Here is an 8,743-nt window from a genome sequence, read left to right on the forward strand (position 1 = left end):
AGGGGACAGCTGTTTTTACAGTGAGTGATCAAGGGGCAATCACAAAGTGTATTTATCACAATAAATATGGAGTCAAAGTAGCCAAGAGCATCATGAGCTATGAGCTGGTCAAATGGAGACATTACTCGAGTCACATGTTGGTGGAGGAGAGACGGGGCAAAATGAAGTTAGAAGGCATCCCCTAGAGTGGAGGCAGAGATATATACACCCATACCTGTGTTAATGGGAGTGGAGAAGAAATGCTTTTGCTTGTTTTCAGATACAAAACAATTGGCAAAACATTGTTATTGAAGCTTAAAGAAAGGAGAGTTTGGTGAAAGGTGGAGATGTCAGAAAAGGCTTTGAGAAAGAGAAAGAACTTAGGCAGGGCTGAAAGGGATAAAAGGTGAAAAAAAGTCCTGTCTGTCTTCTGGTTCAGGGTACCACTATTTCTTGCTTTAACAACAGCTCAAGCCTACTAACTGCTGTCTCCTTGGTGAATGAGAATTAAATTTCAAATTCCAAAATTAAATCCCCCAAATGTAAGCCTGACCCTGTCACTACATGTTCAAACTTTTGATGGGTCTCACTGTCCTCAGGAAGAAGGCTGAATTTTTTTCATCTGGAACAGAGACCCTCATCGTCATCATCTGCCCCCTCCATGCCTATCTAGTCACCTCTCTTGAAAGCTTCCACAGCCCCCCTTTACTCTCTAAATTTGCATTCTGCATGCATCAACTTCCTTCAGTTCCATGAATGACGTGATGCACTCCCTGTAGATACTGTTCTTCTCTACCTGGATCATTCTTTAGACTTCCACTTGACCACCTCCTGCTCACTCTTCAAGGGCAAGTGATAAAATCCCTACCCTGAGAAGCCTCCTCTAAGCCTTCTTCAAGTCTGAGTTGGGGGTCTTTGTGATGCTCTCTGACAACCACAGTCTTCCAAACAGGACCTTAATCATGCTGTGTTCTTTCTAATTCCCTCCCTCAACATTATAAGTTCTGTGAAGGGAGAGCCCACACAAGTCTTGCTCTCTACTGAATCACAAGAACAAGCATAGTTTTTCTTGGAAATAAATAATGAGTTAGTGGCGATTAAATTGTTGAGCTGCATTGCTGAGCTAAAAGAATCTCTGGTCATTGGAGCTAGATTTTTCCCAAGAAAGATGATACTGGCATCGGCTTGAACATTTCCAAGCTTACTCATTGAAATCATCCCCGTTCAGAGATGAACTGGCCACACAAATATATATATATATATATATATATATATATATCTGGCCCAAACTAGAGAGCTCCAAAGAGACAGAGACCAGAGCTCTGCATATGTGTTTCCAGGAAGAAATTAAAGGGAGGCAAGAAAATGGAAAATGGGGGGAAGAAGCATTTCAGCACTTCCTCAAATGAAGCCAGACTTGACATCAGAATGTCCAATAAAAGCACAGCTGCCTTTCTCCCCCCTCCCCCCTCAATTTATAATGAACACCCTGCATTAGGATTCCTTTTCCCCCTTTTGGAATTATCTATGGGGCACTGGGCTTAAATAAAGACTCTATCCTTTTGGAGAAAAACATTAAATGTTCCCCCCAGTTTTTTAAAAAAACCATTTGGTATACTGATCCTGTTTTTAAGTAAGCTCCAGCCTGTGAGTAATAGGTAACTTTTCTCTCCTGGTTATATCATACTAAAGCTTATTCAGATGTGATAACGTTTTTGCTGCTGTCTCTTGGCAACATGATTTATTCTGCAAATGCTCAGTGTTACCGTCTCACAAAGCTGTACCATCTGGGTTGAATTAATAGGCTACCCAGAGAAATAAATGAGAATGGTCTCCCATAATTAACATGTAGGTAAAGTATATTTAACAGATTATTATAATTAATATGTCAGTTACTGATTTCATGCTAAATAGAATTGTGAACACAAGATATTAAGATGAGTTACCCTCTCTGTGTGTGCCTTGAAAAAAAAAATGCAACGGGAAAAGAAACGAGGGCAACAGAGTCCAGTATCAATAGAATTGACCTTAACATTAAGAACATCAGATACCAAAACTCTAAGCAAACAGTGACAATGTCAGGCATTATAAGCTGGGAGCAGCAAATTACAGGTTTCATAAATTCAGAGTTTATTCCAGAGGTGTCCAGAATATCCCAGATGTGACCTGCAAAAGCACAAGAATGTGCTTAATTTATACACAGCTGAAAGCAGCTATCTAAAGGAAGGGGGTGGGGGGAGGGAAGACAAAGAAAGAAACCAGATTTGCTCCTAATACCACTCTGCATTCCCCACTGCTCAAGACTGCACACAAAATGCCGGTTTGAGTGAGAAAACCCACAAAGGAGTCCTAGAGGTGCTGGGAACTCAGGGGGCATAGGCATCTGAGCTGGATCCTCATGGGGACTGGATAGGGTTTTTGGCAACTGGCAGTAATGGCAATAGACAGGTCCTGGGGAACAAGGCAGTGGAGGCTGGGGAGAAGAGAGAAGATGACTCACCGGCATTTAACGTGTCTTTCACGACAAATTCCTCTATCAAGATTCTTAAGTTCCATTTCTTTCAAAGCTTTTGGGAAAAGGAGAGATTCATCTTAGCAAGAGATTCTCCTGGGGTTGCTGAACTGAACTGTTAACTCACCTAGCCAGGAAAGCCACTCGCTTTCATTCCGTTTCATCCGGTTTTCCCATAATGGATGTGTGTGTGCTTCTTACCACAGTGATCCAACATTCTTTAATGTGTGTTTGTGGATCTTATGGGGCTTCCTAGGTGGCGCTAATGGTAAGAACCCGCCTGCCAATGCAGGAGATGTAAAAGACATGAGTTTGATCCCTGGGTCCAGAAGATCCGCTGGAGAGGGGCATGACAACCCCCTCTAGTATTCTTGCCTGGAGAATCCCCATGGACAGAGGAGCCTGGTAGCCTGTAGTCCATAGGGTCACAGAGTCAGACATGACCTAGTGACTTAGCATGCATCCACGTGGATTTTATGAGTCTATAATTGAAGCAAGAATGTGAATTTGTTTTCATCACTCTGGGTTTTCCTAGTCATTGAAAGGAGGAATTTTTTTCTGGACAGACCCATTGTCTGTCACTTCTCACCTATGACCTAGTGATCAGAAATTCTTTGAGAGCTTCCTCAGTTTCTCACTGATTTTGAGCATCTAGCCTTGAATTAACATTGTAATTCTGGTTTCAAATGGCACAGCAAGTTGTGCCTTCATTGGCTTCCAAGAAGAGGCCACATTTCTGGGGAAACTTCCCCAGGGGGTATGTCCTGTCTCCCATCTCTCCACAGCAGAGAGCGGTGGAGAAAATCCCACAAACAGAGTGTCTGCCTTCAGGGTTCCCTAATTGATGAACAAATGGATTCAGGAGTCCTTCAAGCTGAGCCTTCCTTAGGGAGACTCTGAGGATGGAGTTCGGCACATTTCCAAGATAATCAGGGCATCAGAGAAATGGCAGACAGAATCAAAGGAGTATCTGTTTAGCTTTCAGCTAAAGTGTTAGTTGCCTAGTCGTGTCTGACTCCTTGTGACCCCCATGGACTGCAGCCCGCCAGGCTCCTCTGGCCATGGGATTTTCCAGGCAAGAATACTATAGTGGGTAGCTTTCAAGAACAGAGCAAAAAGAAGCTTCATTTTCTCAATAGAGCAAAGGAGGAAGCAAATATTGTCTTAGCTAGATGGAGGCTGGTCATCCGAAAGAGGAAACTTCGGGTTAGCTCAAGAAAAAAACAAGGATTTATTGGAATGATTCAGAGAAGGTTCAGGGAATCCAAAAACAGGATGTGTTCTTCATCTAATAAGGGAGTTCTAACATAAAAGGAGCTACCATCCCCAGCTCTCTGTCTTTTTCTGGGACTTCATTTTTCATCACTGCTTCTTTCCTTCTACCAGTTCATTCTCATCCTTCATACTCTCTTTCTCTGCCACTTCTGTTTCATTTGCACTTAGGCCAGAGCTTGGTTCCACCTTTTAAATTCTTCCCAATTAACCTGCCCTAGAAAAGCTTGACCTGAGTCCTGATGCTACATTTCCACAAGGAAAGAATCTGATTAGCTGAGCTTGAGTCATGTGTTCAATGCTGATCCAATCAACTGTGCCAGGAGTAAAGTGGTCCCCTCAGCAGGGGTGGAGGAAATAACTCAATGGGAGGGAGGAAGTTGGAGATAGAGGTAAGGTGATTCACGTCACTGGGATTAGTTCTCTAGTCCAATACCCTGCTGACTTACCATGACAGTTCAGTTCAGTTCATTTCAGTCGCTCAGTCGTGTCCGACTCTGCGACCCCATGAATCACAGCACGCCAGGCCTCCCTGTCCATCACCAACTCCTGGAGTTCACGCAAACTCACATCCATCGAGTCGGTGATGCCAAGACAGTACAGAATGTTATTTGCTTTTTTCAAAGAAAGTTTGTCTTCCCTGCACCTCGGGTTGATTAATTCTGGTATCAGAAACACCTTTCCAATGCATCTTTCATTCAAGGTGTTTCCAAGACAGAAGTCCTAAACTGCCGAGAAGAAGACGGCATTACTCTGTAATATTGTTAGAGTCATCACGAGTAGGGAACTGTATGCATTTTTCATGATCTACTGTATCTCGGACTCCTGTCGCAGTGCTTGGCTCACAGTGGATAATCAAAAAATATTTATTAAAGGAATGAACCAATGAGCCCTTTATCAAAGGCTGTAAGCCATCAGCATCAGTGTCTTAAGCAGCTTCTTCTTAAGGATCCCCTTGCACTCAGCAGACAGTGGCTGTGGGATGTTTCAGAATTTGGCCATGGGCATCACTGAGAGTACCACCAGTCACTGCTTGGTTGGGCAGCAGCTCCCAAGCTCCAGCTGAGTCTGCAGGTGGGCAGCATGTGTTCAGAGGGGAGATGAGCACAGCTTGGGAAACTGGCTCCAAATCTGCCATGATACACATAAGCCCTGGCTGCTGAAGGGAAGACAGGACTCAGATGAACTCTTGAATATAAAAGAGGCTCCAATGGGAGTGTGACAGCCTGAGTAACCAAGAAGACACTTTGTCCCTGGGCCCACATGTTCCTAAGCACAGGAAAAAGAGCTAAACCTAGCAAGCTCTAGGATATTCTACTGGAATCCCTCTAATAAGGCCAGAAATGGTCTCCCCTGCATTTGCTTGAAAATATAGATGCATATTTGACCCTGCAGTTCTTCTTTTAGGGATTTGTTTTATAGAAATATCTGGTCCTGTGAGCAAAGATATCTAGACAAGGGCATTCACTGCAGTAGAGTTTAAAATAATAATTTAGAAAATGAAAGCAATGGAAATGTCCATCAGTCAGGGAATGATGAAACCAAACATATATGTCCATATCTATGGATTAAATGTGGCCCATCAAAAACACTATAGCAGATCTGTATGTACCACTGACATGGAAAGATGCCAAGACATATGGTTCTATTTTTGTTTAAAAACAAACTCTGTACATGTGTTGAGGGAAGACTGTAAATCTATAGAAAAGGGTTGAGAAAACACATACCCAACTTTAAAACTGATCACCTCTGGGAAGTAAGATGGCAGAGGCAGGAGCCACTGAGGGGAATTTTCTTGTTGTACCTACTCACTGCTTTCTCCTTCTGTGTTGAGTTTTTAAAAAAACTTTTATTGGAGTATAACTGGTTTACAGTTTTTAGTTACTGCTGTACAGCAGAGTGTATCAGTTATACATATACACATATCACTCTTTTTTAGATTCTTTTCCCATATAGGTGATTACAGAGTATTGAGTAGAGTTTCCTGTGCTATACAGTTGGTCTTTATTCATTATTTTATATATAGTAGCATGCCTATGTCAGTCCCAATCTCCCAGTTTATCCCTCTCCCCTTTCCCCCTTGGTAACCATAAATTTCCTACATTTGTGACTTGTTTTTATAACCATGTTTTTCCTTTTGCAATTCTCCAAAATTTGTTAAAAATAAGGGAAATGGAAATATATATATATATATATATATATACACACACATATACATATACATATAAACACAAATGTACCATCCACATATTCTACATAAAGAACCTGTCTCAGACACTAACTGATTTACTACAAGTCACTTGTCTAATTTGGAAGTGGACCCAGTGGAATCCCAAGTCAACTCCATGAAGCAATGGGCTTAAATGCATCACACTGCATTTAAGCCAGATTTAAAGATTCAAACCATTATGGACTGGTATACATCTTGACTTATTAGAAGAGTAATTTATAAAAGTCAGTGAAGGGATTTAGAATATGGCTGCTTGTATCTTGTAGACTGGATTTTGCTCACTTGTAAGTTTTGTGACCTTGAGCAAGCTACATAACTCTTTGGCATCTAGATTATTGGTTTGTAAAATTGGCATGATAGCATCTATCCCATCAGATCAGATCAGATCAGTCGCTCAGTCCTGTCCAACTCTTTGCAACCCCATGAATCGCAGCACGCCAGGCCTCCCTGTCCATCACCAACTCCCGGAGTTCACTGAGACTCACGTCCATCGAGTCAGTGATGCCATCCAGCCATCTCATCCTCTGTCGTCCCCTTCTCCTCCTGCCCCCAATCCCTCCCAGCATCAGCGTCTTTTCCAATGAGTCAACTCTTCACATGAGGTGGCCAAAGTACTGGGTCACTGTAATTTATTAATGTAAATGCTATATGTTAATTACAGCGCCTGGGCTGCTAAGTCGCTTCAGTAGTGTCCGACTCTGTGCGACCCCATAGACGGTGGCCCACCAGGCTCCCCCGTCCCTGGGATTCTCCAGGCAAGAACATTGGAGTGGGTTGCCACAACCCCTCAAATATCTTAATGAGTAAATATGTATCACTGACAGGAAATTGTATAAAATGCTGAAGAGCAATCATCTGCCCAGGTTCGTAAAGTGTGATCTGGAGTCCCCAGAAGCTAGTAACTGGGTTTCTGTGATTCCAAGAGCCACCCAAAATTACACGGAAGACTTTGTGGGAAAGAGTACAGGTGAATCTTTCTAAGGAAAAGGTATAATCTTATCACATCCTTATGCTCAAATGCTCAGTCATGCTTGACTCTTTGAGACCCCATGGACTGTAGCCTGCCAGGCTCCTTTGTCCATGGAATTTTCCAGATAAGCATACTGGAGTGGGTTGCCATTTCCTTGAAGTTATTCCAGAAGGTTGGATCCCTGGTTGAAGTCTACTTCTTCATAGAGGCAGGGGTTTGAAATAATCTCCCACCTAGATGGTGCCATCCCCAGCACCACTCTCAATTCCCAGCTTCTTAGGTATGCTGGGGGGTTCTGTGGGCACCCTCTTTCACTGGACCTGAGTCTGCCTTGGCAGCCAAACCTGTCAATCTCAGTAAATTAGAATAAATCTAATCTAACAACAGGTTGATAAATCCATAAATACATTTTGTCACTGAATTGACCAGCTGGGCTGAGTTACTCAGCTGCACCACCGAACTAATCAGGACTACTGCAATGTCAAAGTGATGGAAATACAACTCACTCTTGAAGAAAAAGTATAGAATGTGCAAACATACAAAGTCCAGAAATACATCTCACTTCAAGCAGAATTGAATGCAGGGGCTCAAACCATGTCACCAGAAATGTTTTCCATCTCTTATTTCCACTTTCCTCTGGGTTGGCTTCCTTCTCAGGTAATAAGGCAGCAACAGTGAAGCTCAGAGGCTCCAAGTTTGTAACCAGAATAACAAAGATAGCTCCTCTTGCCCACCAGTTTCAGCCTAGCTCCAAGATTTACTCTAACCGGCCCACTTTGGTCACTGGTCCACCTCTGAATGAATTGTCATGGCCGAGGAGATGGCCAGTTTTGACTGGTTAACCCTAGCCCTGCCTCTGGTTTGGCCACCTGATGTGAAGGGCTGACTCATTGGAAAAGACCCTGATGCTGGGAAAGATTGACAGTAAAAGGAGAAGGGGTCAACAGAGGATGAGATGGTTGGATGGCATCACCGACTCAATGGAGATGAGTTTGAGCAAACTCAGGGAGATAGTGAAGGACTAGGAAGCCTGGTGTGCTGTAGTCCATGGGCTCACAAAGATTTGGACATGATTTAGTGACTGAAGGACAACAACACAGAACCCTATGAATTCAGAGTGGGTAAAGGATGATTTCCCAGAGAATATAGAGGTGTTTCTTTTGGTGAAATGAACATTGGATTGGACAGCCATTTGCTATCTTGTGATCGGTCAACCCAAAGACAGCCTCTGTGTTGATGTATCCAAAGCACAGCAGCCAAGTGTTTTCTGATTTGAAAACAGCCTAACCCAGCCCTGATTCTGAAGCACCGCTCCATGAATTCAGGCAAAAGACTCCCAAAATGAGGGACGGCTGCCGTCTTCTCCCACAGACAAGCCACACAGACACACTTCTGCGACTTACTGTCTTGGTAGCTCTCACTGCGGTTTTCAAGGCTTGTATTAGCCCGTCAGAAGGAGAGGATTAACAAGTATTTTGATTTCTGTTGAAAACACGTTGTTGCAGAAATACAGTTGGCATGGCAGGCATCTTGGTTGATTTAATCTCTGACACAGGAAGCTTATTTATAGCATCACAGCCTTCTGAATGTTTAAAAACTCAAGCATTATAAGCCTGCTGTGCTTTTCCTGCGAAGTAGGGAACGGCACTAAATGAATAATGCCACCTGGGCCAACAGCAGAGGCATGCTCGAGAATCAAACACACCTTTCATCTTCTCCTGGTACGTGTGAACTTCCTTCTGCCCAGGCTGGATCTGTCCTGCAGGACATTTCCTGGGCC

The sequence above is a fragment of the Bubalus kerabau genome, chromosome 17 (genome assembly GCF_029407905.1).
Source record: "Bubalus kerabau isolate K-KA32 ecotype Philippines breed swamp buffalo chromosome 17, PCC_UOA_SB_1v2, whole genome shotgun sequence".
Taxonomy (NCBI): domain Eukaryota; kingdom Metazoa; phylum Chordata; class Mammalia; order Artiodactyla; family Bovidae; genus Bubalus; species Bubalus kerabau.